Consider the following 13795-nt stretch of genomic DNA (forward strand, 5'->3'; position numbering starts at 1 on the left):
AACGAGCAACCATTCATCAGGCGCATTGAATGCATGTAGTTTGCTCACTTCATTCAGCTAACTGAATGAAGCTAACATAAGCCAACTGCGGATTTCAGCTAACTTTTCAGGACATCGCAGAGACTCAAGAAGGTATAAACTATTGCCTTTGAATTCAATTAAATTTGCGTCTTCTTACATTTTTACACAATTGTAATATATATATATTTTGTCCATGTCCGTGAGAATTCTGGAATATATTCCAGAAATTCCCAAAATGGACGGAGTTGTGCTGATTAGAAGGGAGCGCAGCCGTTGGTAACAAAATTGACTCGTAAACAGGCCATGGGCCCAACGCCATCCATCAGAATGCAATATCTACACATAGCCTCAGATCAATGACCTGTGTGTAAGTGACTCATATCACGACACCAACTTTAAAAAAACACAGCCACTGCTTCACAGTGCCGGAGCACAACTGGCCGTAGCGCAACAGGCCCTACCTACAACGCCTTACGTTAGGTTTGCTTAGGTTAGGAGTAGGGCCGGGGTAAGGCGTTGTAGGTAGGGCCTGCTGCGTCCGGCCCTGATCCGGCGCTGTGAAACAGGGCCTGTGAATGAACGGCACTGTTGTGGTGGGCGCTCTGTGTCGAAAGCCGTAAAGATGACCGGCTGCGTTACGCTCGGGAAGGTATATGAATCGCACAGTGGACTTGGGCTATGCTGACCTCTAGCTCTCCACCCGATTAGAACCTTGAACATGGATCGAGGCTGTTCCACATGTCGGTGACTCGAAGCGAGAAGAAATGTTGTCGCATTGATGTTTTGCAATGCATTTTTTTTAGTTTATAGCCGTGGCCCCTGGTGTTGGTTCTTGTTTCAAATTCTAGTAATCCTTCTGGGGCCTTGTATAAATCGTAGGTATACTTGCATACTTCAACGAGGTCACCATGCAGACGTCAAAAACAGAGGCTTGGAATCTTCATAATCTTTAACCTTTCTTCATAAGGCTTGCCTTTTAATTCCGGAATTATCCTTGGTACAGGTATTTGAACACTCTCGACTAAATTTTTGTCCTTTTCTAGCTAAAGAAAATAGACTCAAGAGTTTTGCTGATATATAGAAACAAAGCTTCTAAGCCAATGCCTCATATTTTGTATGATTGATCTTAATTTATGGACATTAAAAACATATAATTGGTTTGTTATATATTCAGTGAAACATTTCACTGTATACTGTATAGCAATGATACCCAGGGGCCAGGGCTAAGAGCCTAAGAATACTAGTGTATATACATATATCTACTTACTACCTGCCAGAATAACACCTTGAAAAGTTTTCTCGTTATAAAAAGCAATAAATGGTGTAGACTACACACACACAAATTTCAAAAATCTTCGTTGATATTTTTCATCTAAATTACTGATATTGATTATCCTAAAAAGCTGGGCATCAAGGAAAAACAAGAAATTCTGTTTCACAATAATAGCACGCTGCAATCTAAACCAATAGAGGTTGAAAAATACTAATGAATTTCGAGATATGCAGACTGAAACCTGCAAATATTCATTACGCAGACAAGAATGAAATACTGTAGCTTAAAGACATAAACACACGAACAAACAAGTCTACATGTACCTTAATTCTAGACGGTCTAAGCTCCCGTATCACACAACCGGTCACAGGCTCACAGCATCATTTCAAAATATAAATACGATTCTAAGACGTAATAGCCGAGCGCAACTGGGCCAATGGTTCTTAAAAAAATGGCGGAGCAATGAATACGTAAATCTTGGCCTCCTACCGCCTGATTTATGAAAGCTTAAAAATGTTCATTGCTTTTGCGTTACTTTTTTGGGTCAAATTTTTGGTTACTATCAAGATGCGGAAGTTTGACACGGCAAATTCTGTTAATTCAAAACATACCTTGGCCTTATGTGCAGCGCAGCTTTCAATTTGCGTTGCATTCATTATGCAGCTTTTGACTATCTTACTTAGGGCACCAGGACAGAAGGAAAGCAGGGATCTTGCATCGTTGCCGACTCGACCGGTATGAACGGTTTTGATAGATCTTCTAACACAAGGTAGGTAATAACCGGTATGAATGCGATAGATCTGTTGAGAACATTTTTTCACGAGCTAAACATTGCCTTTAGGTCATAATGAATACGTGTACCAAGTTTCCTCGAGCTACGTTCATTGCTTTGGGAGATATTTCTTGGTCATTGAATTTGGTGATTGGCCGTTAGGCCGGCTGCAAGATCGGCCGCGCGTCCGGCCGTAATTTTGTCCCAGACGTTGCAGGAAGTTAGAAAGGCGGTCCAAGTCCAAGTGTGCTAGTGAAGCCAGTCATTGGCTGCAAGAAGGTTGTTAGTCGGGACAGCGTGAATAGGTTAGGCCAGAGTAGGTAGCGCCGGTAAGTGTAATGTTGTGGTATTTTCTGGTATGAAATTTACGTAAAATATAGTACCAGATTTCTGGTAACATGTCGGATTTGGCATTGACCCCCAAAAACCCCGACAGGTCAATTTTACATCTAAGATAATGATTTACAAAGATAAAAAACACGTAAAGGGTTATTTTACATGTAGAATTCAAACCGAGCTTGATTTATTAACACGTTACAATCCTTCGAGCGTTGTCAGAATTGTGTTTTCACGTAGGGCCCGAAACGGCAAGTGTTGGTCCACATTGCGCGCCTAACCAACCAAGCGTTTATGGCACTCCGGGAAAACCAAGCGCATCAAAAAAAAATCTTGATGACGCTTGCAGGAGCGTAATGTCAATAAATAGCATCGTTGTTGATTAGGTCAAGGTCGAATTCGATTTGACGAAATTATGCGTGGAATGTCACCAATTTGTCAGCACTTTACATCACTTTGTCGTCACGCGTCAGCTTGTCACTATTTGTCACCACTTTGTCACAAGATTGTCACCACTTTGTCGCCACTATGTCAACACCTTGTCGACACTTTTTCACCACTTAATATCCACTCAATCACCACTTTATCACCAGGTTTTACAAGTTTTCTCATTTTGCAACCGGTTTTTCCATTTTGTCACCCGTTTCTCACCAGTTTATCACAAGCTTTTCATCACAGTTGTCACTAGTTCGTCACAAGTTTTTCATCATTTTGTCACCTTTTTCACGTTTGCCATAGGTTTGTCACCATTTTGTCACAGGTTTGCCACCATTTCGTCGCCACTTTCTCAGAACTTTGTCATAATAATAATAATGATAATAATAGCGGTTTCAGCGTTTATTAGGCCATAGGCCTGTCGCCGATTCTTAACATCGCAGGACATTCACAGCATTTTGCGGTCTCGAACTCTCAACTCACTGCTCCAATTCTGCTGTGCTTAACCGCCCGGCCTCCTCGCCGATTCTGACCAGAAACTGGCGCACAGAGCTGGGATCGAACCCGCGCCTCTCTGCGCCAAGATCTTGGTACACTGAACTTTATCCACTGGGCCACCCTGCCCATCCACTGGGCCACCCTGCTTGTCATCAGCTTGTCACCAGCTTGTTACCAGTTTGTCACCATTTAGTAACCAATTTGTTACTAGCTTTTCTCCATTTCGACACTCTAATACCTCTCCTGCCTTCCTTCATTGCCTCCATCTTGCCAACTGATCCGAGGCAGACCCTGAGGAACTACCTCGGCCACAGGAACTCCGGCTCGTGCTGGACAGACCTTCCCCTTCTGGTTGAGCCCATCACTCTTTCGCTCCTGATGGACCGAGACGATGAAATAATTATATTTTCATGCTAAATTAAAAACCGAGCTATGTTGGATTTGAACAACTTTTAAAAGTTTGCTTAATGTTTGTGAACTTCTTCAATGTTTCGTAATACGTACATGCCGATATTGGGTGTTTCACTTAGCTTTAATCACACCGTTTATTGACCTGCCGCAGGTGTGATGCGACGATGATGGTACCATTAATGTCGACTATGAGTATGGCTGTCGTTAGGATAATATGCCGTATGCCGGAATTTTGTATCTCTGTAGCAATGACGATGAGCAGCACCAACGAAGCGATGGTAATGGCGACCAGCCAAGCCAGGAATATCCAAATCAGGCAGCGAACATTCTAACAAAAATACATCAGAATAGCTTGGTAACAAATTTACATTTGATATAGTGTTCAAATTTCCAAGTGTATAAACAAAGCAAACACGTCATTTTAAGACTTATTTTATTTGACTTCAAGTCCTAATAGGTAAAGCTCTATATGACTTGTGATTTAAAGCTTCCATCATTAAATAAATGGACAAAAAAAGCTTCTCTCAACAACTATTCACGATAAAAGTGGGATCACTTGCTCACGTAACATCCCGTAGTTGCGAATAAGCGCGTATCTTATAACTGAATTGAGAATCGGTTAGACTTAAAAGGATTAATTAATTACTTAAAAGGTTTAATAAATTAGAATTATTTAAGTTTAAAGTTTGAATAAATTATTAACTATAAACTACAAAAAGCAGCTGCCCAATCTGCCTTTAAAGAACTCGTGAGAGAAAACTCATTTCAGAACATTCTCCATTTTGAGGCAAAATCTAGCGAAACGATCGGATTTATAGTAATTTTGAACCTAAAGATTGAATTGAGATTTCAATTATAGTGCCGTGTGCCCCATAGAAGTCGAGTAAGATTTCAAGCAGTAATTATAACTATGTGCCCACAAAATTCTATTAATAAACTAAGTTTATGGATCAAATAAATCAAGAAACTTTACTTGAATGACGGCGAAAATGTCGATGCATGAAAGGAAGATCTGCACACTCGCAATCACCACGAGAACGACATAGTAATCGTACACTGCAAACAAAGAAAATTCTGAAGACATTGTACGCAACAAACAAAGAGAAAGACATAGAAATTGTACACTGCAAATAAAGAAAACCCTAGAAATTGTACACCACAAACATAGTATAGAAACTTGACAAAGCAAACAAAGAATGCCCCGTAGAAATTGTACACTGCAAACGAAATTACTGTATAAATTTGCATTGCAAACAGAAATAGAACTGTAAAAATATGCATTGCAAACAAAGAAATAACTGTAGAAATTCGTCTATAATTAATGGATGCCATGTCTCAACAATGGATGTCATGTACGGTAGGGTAACATGGTGCAACGGGATCACGCGGGTCACGGGCCCATAGCGGGTTTCCGCTTATGTCATATATTGGTCCGTGCGCTCTACCGCCGGTCGTCAGTTTCACTGGGCTGAAGTGCTTTGCTCTACGTTTTGCTAAGAGTTTGCGATGGTAAGTTACTTGCGAATAAGTGTTTTGGCTCATATAAAAGTTTTTTTGCTGCTAAATAAAACTGTTTTACTCTATATGAAGCTAATGAAAGTACAGTGAATTATATTTTGAAAGTTACTTATAGGGGTAATTTTTAGTTCAAGTTTCAGACTAAAAGCTTCTAAAATAAAATGCTGACATGATATAAATTGAAATGATACCTAGTGGGGCAACGGGCCCATGTGTGTCACGTCACTGTCACGGGACAAAGCGCCCATGTGGGCTCAATATCTCTCTGTGAAGTCTTGTGTTATTACTTATACAGTTATACATCATTAGGTTTGTCTCAATGAGCTCTTCAAAACCATGGCATATAGCTTTTAATTACAAATTACACCTCATATTGTATGATTTGTTTTTTGATTTGCCGCCGCAAGGCAGCGGGTTCTAGTTTCTAGTTATGCGTATTTATGACCCCTTATCGAGTTCTTTACTCTTTTGCCTAGCCAAAAATTGATTTCAGCAAATATACCAATGAGCCAAAATTAAGTTGAAGAGTTTTTATGGTGTTGGCTGAAATCACGATTAAGTATATATACGAATTCCCTAACATAATATCTGGATTATGGACGAAACTCGAACGAAGTTTTTATTGGTCAAGTAAATATATTTTTTCTAGTCAAGGATACATTTTTTCATGTCAAGGATTAATTTTTTATGGCAAGGATATATTTTTCAAGTCAGGGATATATATTTTTATGTAAAGGAAATATTTCTTTCGCGTCAGTGATAGACTTTTCAAGCCAAGAATATATTTTTTTCAAGTTGAGGATATGATTTTTTAAGTTGTTAATAAATAAATGAATGTAATATTTTTAATTAAATGTTTTCTTATTTTAAACTGTAAAGTGTTGTTCTATTATCTTTAAAACAAAGAATATGCAATTGTGGTAAAGGAACCAGGGGTTGGGCGCTTTGCCCCAAGCCCATGGGCACATTGCCCCATGCAGGGGTGGGGCAGGCAATGGGCCAATTTTGACACTTTTTAGAAAATATTGTTTCATTAAAAATTGAATAACTCTATAGGCGTGTAATTCACATACTACATTCCTCATTAGTTGTAACTTTAGAAAAACAAATAACTACCTCGTATCAATTAAAACTTCTTCAAAAATTTAGTTTAAAAAAGGGGTGGACCCGTTGCCCCATGCTACCTTATATCGACATGAATGCCATGTATCAACATGGCCACAACGGAGCTAGTATTCAAAACGAAGCTGAAGTGTTAAATGAATCTCGGCAGAAATTGAATACTTAAAAATTTATGAATTGTGATAAAACTTGAATACAAGAGAAAAGATGAATTCAAATTTATTCAGCATAAATTGGCATTGGATTTCACTTATAAATCGAATCAAACTGAATTAGCTAATGACTAACATTAATATAAGGATATAATAGCGGTTTCAGCGTTCATTAGGCCGTAATAGGCCTGTCACCGATTCTTAACATCACAGAACATTCACAGCATTTTGCGGTCTCGAACTCACAACTCATTGCTCCAATTCTGCTGTGCTTAACCGCCCGGCCTCCTCGCTGATTCTGACCAGAAACTGGCGCACAGAGCTGGGATCGAACCCGCGCCTCTCTGCGCCAATCTTGGTACTCTGAACTTTATTCACTGGGCTTAAACCGACTAACACTGAAGCGCAACCTAGAACCTACAATCAATTAAATATTTTTGTTAGTGTCCTGCAATGCAGTTTAATTACTTACTTTTTTCCATAACTTCTAAAATATAAATGAACAATTTAATTTCAGCTTCAGTAAGTTCATTTATTTTTATCTGAAGTTTCAGTTCGTAGATTGTCGTCATCCAAATAATTGAAGAAATCAAGACGATCACACAAACAACCTGAAAAATGAGTAATAATTATCCAACTACTATTATTTAATTATTAATTACTATTCAAAGCAGTTAATATTTTATATGGCTTTTTCTCTCTCCTAATTACGTGAATCGATCTACGTAACTGAATGCCCATGATAGATGTTTAACTCAATATCAAGCAAGAATCTCAAATAGGCTTTTGAAATTAATTAACAATAAATAAATTCTCATGAGGTATGTCTACAATTCATCAAAATCCAGTTTAAAATCAGTAGGAACTCTGCTAAGCGGTATTTTGTTATATTATGAATAAGATTTATTTATAGGTACTTATTATAAAATAAGAAATACCGACCGCTGATAAGCAGGCTATCGCGATGTTGCATTTTCGTAACATGGATGCCCCGCACTTCAGCATGTTGCCTTTTTCTCGAGGAGAATTGCTATGATAATTTTATTTGAATAGCAATTAAATTAACAATAATAATTGGCTTGTTGAGGTTCAATTCAATCTAAATTGTCCATGTATTACTCGGTAAATCATGAAATCGATTACAATATTTGAGATTGATAATTAAATTTCTTATCGATATAATTATACTTTTCATTGGATTGGAAACGGGATATCTCGAATAATTACTTGATTGATTGCATAATTAATGTTTATATTTTTATGTGTTCATCTGCTCCCACAAGGCAAGTTATTAATAAATTTGCTCCTCACTCAATGCAGTTCCTTCGCGAACTGACCGTAGTCTTGCATATTTGCACTGCGGCACTAAGACTGTAGACGAGATAGTTGCCCTTAGAAACGAGGCAACAAACTATGCATTTTCTCTGTGTAACATTTGTTGCCGTTGAAGTGAAAAGATCTCACTGTTGAAATTTATTGCCCTTGATGCGAATGTTTTCTCTGTTGAAATTTATTATATACATTTGAAGTGAATGTTCTTAGTTAGCAAGGGTTTTTAATTCACTATGCAGTGATACAAAGGAACACCTTACAAAAAATAGCCAAATCTGAAAAAAACTGAAACTGACAAGAAACTAAAATAACTTTCTCAATAGAAAAAAATGCCGTGAGGCTCGAAGTGACATAGATAATTTTCTTACTAGAACTTATGCAGTCATGGATAAAACTAAACTCAAAAGTGGAACTGATTTATTAGTATTATTATTAAATTAAAATTATCATTATGCACCGCTGATAAGTTTCTTACTAATGACCATCTCAACCACAGCTCCGTACTCAATACTGTCGTATCATATGTCATTTTTGAGACATATAAAATGAAGCGATTTCTGCAAAAAATTTGCTTTCACGTCAAAACACATTGAGACATAACAAATACAAATTTTGAAATAGTGGCCCTATTATAGGCCTGATATGGTTTTCAATTTTCAAGACCCGATGTAAAATTTTAACTCCATGCGCTTGATAAGAGATTATAACTCGATAAATGAAACTTACTCCTCGCCATTATTGAGGTAAGAGTACTGAGGTCTCTGTACACTGATGTTGACACAACAGAATTGATAGTTCACACAATCCAATTCTAATAGCTGATCGTAAAAAAGCACTTACTGTATATCTTATAATTTTAACTCGTTCTTAAACGTCGAAAAATTTACCCCGTGAAATATTTACTCTCTTTTTTTACAGACAATGGACAGGCAAGTATTCTAATTTAGACATAAAGATAAATGACGAAAGCATTTGGTGAATAGGGCAACATCCTTATTGTTATATATAAAATTGGGAATAAGATGATGTTTATAATGTGTATCCACCACACGGTCAAATTGCATGACATAAGCTGTAGTCATGGCGTGAGCAAAAACGATGATAGCCATTGTTGCTTCAGTTTTGATACATAGCATGTTGGTGTCTAGGATTTATTGTGTATTTTTTACTTTAAAAGTCCATTATATATAGTCCATCATAAGTTTTCGTCGACATCTTGGTGGCGATGTAGAACAATTTTCTTGAGGTAGCTACACCCTAAGATGACGGTTAGAAATCAATCACAAGGCCAGAATAAAATTACGAAGAATTAAGTTTTTTACGAATGCTAATGCAAGTTTCAGTCCATTAATATAATATCTTAGATGTGCCAATGCATGAAACAGGAGTGTCGAGTTTGCTTTCTTCATAGGATCATTCAATTATTCTTATAGATTTCCCAATAAAGCATGTAATATGATTATTAGGAATATAAACAAACTGAAAAAAAATTCTAAAAAACTTTGCGCAAGCAAAAGTGTATAACATAACATAACATAGTGATGTCGGCTCTGAAGTGTAGGCCTGATGTGGCCTGTCGCCGATTCTTAACATCGCAGGACATTCACAGCTTGTTGCGGCTCGTGTCATTTGACCGGATCTTTTCATGACTGGCGATAGTTTGAAGAAGCTACTAGACTTCCACCGGGTTCGATAAGGAGCTAGGCATTTCAAATCTGAACATATATTTTTCCATAGCTTTATCTAGTCTGTTCTTGAACGCGTTCATACTTGGAGCTCNTTTAGCTTGATTTCGAGCTCTGGCATACAGGTTATAATCAGACTCACTGCGAGTTCGTAAATAACGCTTGTAGGCTTCTTTCTTGGTCTTTAGCTGAGTCTTAACTGCACTGGTCATCCACTGGGACTTTTTGACTCCTCCAAGCGTAATCTTGGGTACATAGGCATGAACTGCAGACATAACCGTGTCTTTAAGAAACGACCATGAATCAGCCACATTCATGTCCTTAATACAGTCCGAAATATTCGCCGCAATCACTGTTTCACGGAGTTTATATATATAACATTGTTTATATATATATATATATAAACAATGTTTATATATATATATAAATGAGTTTATATATATATAACAATGTTATATATATAACATTATATATATAACATTGCTTGTATATATAACATTTAACGCCAAGGAACGTGTTCGACGTGAGCCAGAATTGAATAAAATGTCCGGCATGCAAAGGAACAAACTCGCCCGGACGTCTCGGACAAATTTACGGCCGGACCCGCGGCCGGTCTCGCGGCCGCCGGACTCCAAACATAGAAAAAACCTAGCCAATCAAAGAAAACCTCGCAGGTTAGGTCCAGTTAGGAACAGGTTCCAATAAAAACACAAAAAAAAAACACAGAAAAACCCATAAAAACACTAAGAAAACCTCCCCGGCCGCGAGACCGGCGCGGGTCCGGCCGTAAATTTGTCCGAGACCTCTCGCCCGGCCGGCATGCCTACAGCCTCCATGACGCCTGTGCACAATCTGCCGAGGATTGCAACCTTTAAAGATGACAGGATGCCATAAGTATCTCATTTGAATTAATTAGTGCATATATGAGTAAAATTTAAGATTTGAGTTATTGAAAATTGCGGGAAATTCCCTTGTGGTCAATAAAGAATTGTTCATAAGGTTAACTTTTTTGCATCTGTATGATCAAGTCACTAGCTGAAATCCTGGTACCAAAATTATACATTTTGATATCCGTGTCCTTTGTATGGAAGCTCTGTGGAGCTGTTGTTAACAGGCTTCTTCCAAACCTAATAAAAGAAGCGATTTTAAATCTACCGTCCGTAAGGCCAGTCTAGTCAAGAAAAGTACAAGAATCGGCGACAGGCCTATCCAGGCCTATTTATTTAATGCCGAAGATACTATACTATACTATACTATACTATACTATACAAACCATTATGTAACTGCAGAAACAAATGTGTACGATAGTGGCAAGTCTCGTCAGTATGCATTTCATACTCGTCGGGCTTTGACCGCAAATCCGACTCTAAATCGATAACAGTTCATGTTCTTAGTCAATCTGTGTTTCGTTATCTGTGTTGTGCTTCGGTGACTTGGCGACTGCGGCAGTGGTGACTGGTGAGGCGAGTCGCGTGCTTCCTGGAAATTATTTTTTCGCGACCCAGTAGCCAAGTGCAGTTTAAGGTCGATGAACCGAGGAAGCAGGCACAGAAACTATGGCCAACAACATATGGCCAAAAGTGAATCTGATCAAGGTAAATTTTGAAATCTTGCAAATGAACAGTAGGTAAAAAATGAAATTAGATATATTACGCCTATTTTGTTACCATTCCTTCTACATTATTGTTGAATTTACGATACTGAATTGTGCGACAGCGTCAAACACGAATTAACATAAAAATTTAACTCGGTACTCACTGCAGTGAGTGACAGAGAGCTCATTTTCTCGTCGACGAAAACGTGAAGTCACGGACGGACGGACAGACAGACAGACGGACGGACAGACGGACATGGCGAGCACAATAGCGCATTTTTCCATAAATGAGAAAATGCGCTAAAAATATGGGAACAAGTGTGTTTCTTGAATATATAATAAAAGTCAGGATACTCAATCGTTACAATAACAGCAAGCTAATTCAATAGGTTACAGGTTACTATACGGCATCGCTCACACATTTAATATTTAAAATATAACGGAAAATGAACCAGCATCAGATGAAAGTATTATAACAATTTATAACCAAAATCAGATGACTGAAGGCCACAAGACTGACGAAAGAGTCCTTAAATCAATCGTGCTGAATAACATCAGAAGCACGACCGCAGCCGACCGAATCAAACTCCTGATTTACTATAAAAATATGAAAATCAAGTATTTAACAATGAAAAATAATCCGTGCAAAAAGTTGGGCCCATTACAACAAACTAATGTTATTTACAAATATTCCTGCCACAAAGAAGGTTGTAGACTTCTCCAGAACGTAAATTACATTGGTTTGACCAGCACGACTTAGAGCCGCCGCCTAACATGCCACCTCCAGACCGGAGGACCGAAGAACCACATGAGGGAGGCTCATAATGAGACACTCACTCGCGCGACGTTGGAGACCCACACCAGAATCATCATGAGATGCCCAGACGCCACGAGACTGGCCATAGCTGAGGCTCTCATCATCAAGCATGAGTCTCCAGCTATTGATTTGCAGGCTACCGGATTTGTCAGGACGTTGAAACTGTTCTCGTAATTTAAGCTTTGATTTCAATCTGTATCCATAATACATATGTTTGTACTAATGTCATTTCAAAATTTCAAATTCAATTGTTGCGAAACTCTTCCTATACCTGATAATGAATGAAGTTGCATTCGAAACGTCGTAAAATTATAATGAAATGTCCCTTGGAAACCTGATATTTGGATTTTCACTTCCTATCAAGAGCCTAATTCGCCGAATAGAGAAAAGCAATAAGAAGATTGTCAATAAGAAATACTCTCTGGTCTTCAATGAAACCTGCATAAAAGAGAAAATTGTCAATAAGAAATACTCTCTGGTCTTCAATGAAACCTGCATTAAAGAACAGCTTCTGCCAAACTACACAAATGTTTAAAATATATGTAGGTAAATTCAGTAAAAATATAACTCAGTACTCACTGCAGTCAGTGACAGAGAGCGCATTTTCTCGTCAGCGAAAACGTGAAGTCACGGACGGACAGACAGACAGACAGACAGACGGACATGGCGAGCACAATATTGAATTTTTTCCATAAATGAAAAATGCGCTAAAAAGAGTGCATGAGTAGCAAAAATTCTTCGAAATCTGTTACCCCATTTTTAAAACTATTGGAAAATAAATTTAACTATGCTGCTTCCTCTTTAAAAACTATAATAACACAGAGTTACATAAATGTATTTATGGGTAAGAATAAGAACATCGAATTTAATACTTATCATGTATTCAATATTTAAATGTATTATTTCTACTTAGGTTTCGGAGTTGATGAATATATTGAGCCTGTGCATACGCTGGAAATTAGTAAAAAGGAACTAGCAGAAATTTACTTTAGGATGTCTTCTTCGGATATACATACATATATATTCGTCAACAATCTTTTAATTAATTAGACAACATAAAAAAAATTACAAATAAGTCAATCAAACGCGATGTGAAAATTTCAGTTTCTCTCTCATTCTCTCACAAAGTTGCTGGAATTCTATTATTATTTTTTCGTTCGTCGAACCGGAGGGCTCGTTTGCTCGGTGTTCCCAGAACCGATGATTGCGTTCAGCTCACGCAAGCTGATAGCGTTCTGATAATTACAATGCATTGATTTACCCGAACCATGCTGCAAGGCTTTTTCCTGCAGCCTGTGCTGAGGCGCGCGCCGGAGGCCAGCTTCACCCTGTCACCCAACTTCACATTTTAATCATTTTCCTTTCCAGTGGGTAAGAACGCTAGTGGGAATAGAAGCCTATAAAGTCAAGTTCTCAAAGCCATACCGCCAAATGTCCATCTACAGCCACCGCTTAAGCATGCCTCAGTTAAGCGTGATCATACTGCATGTACATAAAGTAGACCAAGGAATGATTTCCTCTGATGAGGGCAAGGCTAACGTTCTTAATCAGTTCTTCAGCAGTGTGTTCACAGACGAGGACTTGAACAGTATTCCAGATATTGAGGAGCGCCCAGTTGGCTCGAAGTTAACATGCTTTGAAATACACGAAGAAGAGGTTCTCAAGCGCCTGGTAGCTCTAAATCCCAACAAGTCATGTGGACCAGACGGTTTCCTGTCTCTTATACACATCTAGATGTGTATAAGAGACAGGAGTTATCGACGTCTGCGTGGGGACCTCATTGAAGTATACAAGTATACTCATGGTCTATACAAGGTCCCTGAAGGGTT

General features: G+C 38.2%; 1 long non-coding RNA gene across 1 annotated transcript; it reads right to left on the minus strand.

Annotated features, from left to right (window-relative positions):
- Nucleotides 1-3438: 3438 nt before the first annotated feature.
- On the minus strand, nt 3439-4780 carry LOC125177869. The gene is made up of 3 exons (XR_007156693.1): nt 4720-4780; nt 3889-4074; nt 3439-3710 (listed from the first exon to the last, which is right to left on the minus strand). It is a non-coding gene; the product is annotated as an uncharacterized LOC125177869 (long non-coding RNA).
- Nucleotides 4781-13795: the final 9015 nt, after the last annotated feature.

The sequence above is a fragment of the Hyalella azteca genome, unplaced genomic scaffold (genome assembly GCF_000764305.2).
Source record: "Hyalella azteca isolate HAZT.00-mixed unplaced genomic scaffold, Hazt_2.0.2 contig5371, whole genome shotgun sequence".
Classification (NCBI taxonomy): domain Eukaryota; kingdom Metazoa; phylum Arthropoda; class Malacostraca; order Amphipoda; family Hyalellidae; genus Hyalella; species Hyalella azteca.